We start from the raw sequence: 1,002 nt of genomic DNA, 5'->3' as shown, positions 1-1,002 counted from the left end.
AAGTTACGGAAAATTAATTAACAAACGGAGACGTAACACTAGGTTTGATAACGTATCCACGATGACGATTCCATTCTTTCTGGGTGTTTTCATCCTAGTTTCAAGCTCTTCTAGTTTCTAGAAAATCGGAACGAATAAGTTCAACAAAAAATGATCGCAAAGATAGAAGAACACACAGCTCAATATGGTACAGAATCGCCTAATCAAGATAGCATGACAGAAACATAAGATGAAGACGATTATTTCAGATACCTGCAAACAAAGGGAGCAAAAAGTACTGGACACATAAGTGCTCAAGTAGCTAGTGCTTTGCTAGATAAATCTCATGTAAAATCTGTTTACAATGACGCATTTCCAGACGCAGTCTTAAAGTATGATTTCATTTAATTAAATATAACTATTCCGTCAAGTGCTGCAGTTGAGAAAATGTTTTCAGTTGGTAAAGGAGTGATGAGGACGAAAAGAAGAGGAATGTATGATGCGAGCTTCGAAAGAGATGTTTTCTTGAAACGTAACAGTGATATTGGTCTCCCAAAATAATCATTTTAACACTACATTTATTACATGAAATAAACTGTAAGATTATTTCACACTAATCGATAGGCTACTTATTAGTTATTTGCATTCCTTTTCCTTGTATTGTGTATATCATATGTTGCTCTTACTTTGAATAATACAAAGGTTTGTTTGTTTGTTTTTGAAGTTAAGCTCAAAGTGACACAATGGGCTATCTGTGCTCTACCAACCACAGATATCCAAATCGGTTTCTTACACTGTAAGTTTGCAGACATGCTGCTGTGCCACTGGGGGGCATGTTATAAAAGAAAATAAATGTAGTTCCTTTAATTGCTATTCTAAAACCTCTCAGTGTATAATGCATTTTATTGTATTAAGTTCACTGCTGGTAGCTCAGTTCTGTATATATATATAAATAAGAGGAAGTTTGTTTATTTTGTTCGCTATAGGAAACCAAGCGGTTGAACTTACAAAATTTAAAATAAC

This window comes from Limulus polyphemus, unplaced genomic scaffold, assembly GCF_000517525.1.
Source record: "Limulus polyphemus unplaced genomic scaffold, Limulus_polyphemus-2.1.2 Scaffold2276, whole genome shotgun sequence".
NCBI classification, from domain to species: domain Eukaryota; kingdom Metazoa; phylum Arthropoda; class Merostomata; order Xiphosura; family Limulidae; genus Limulus; species Limulus polyphemus.
The sequence above is the reverse complement of the archived record's forward strand: the minus strand, read 5'-3'. Positions refer to the sequence as shown.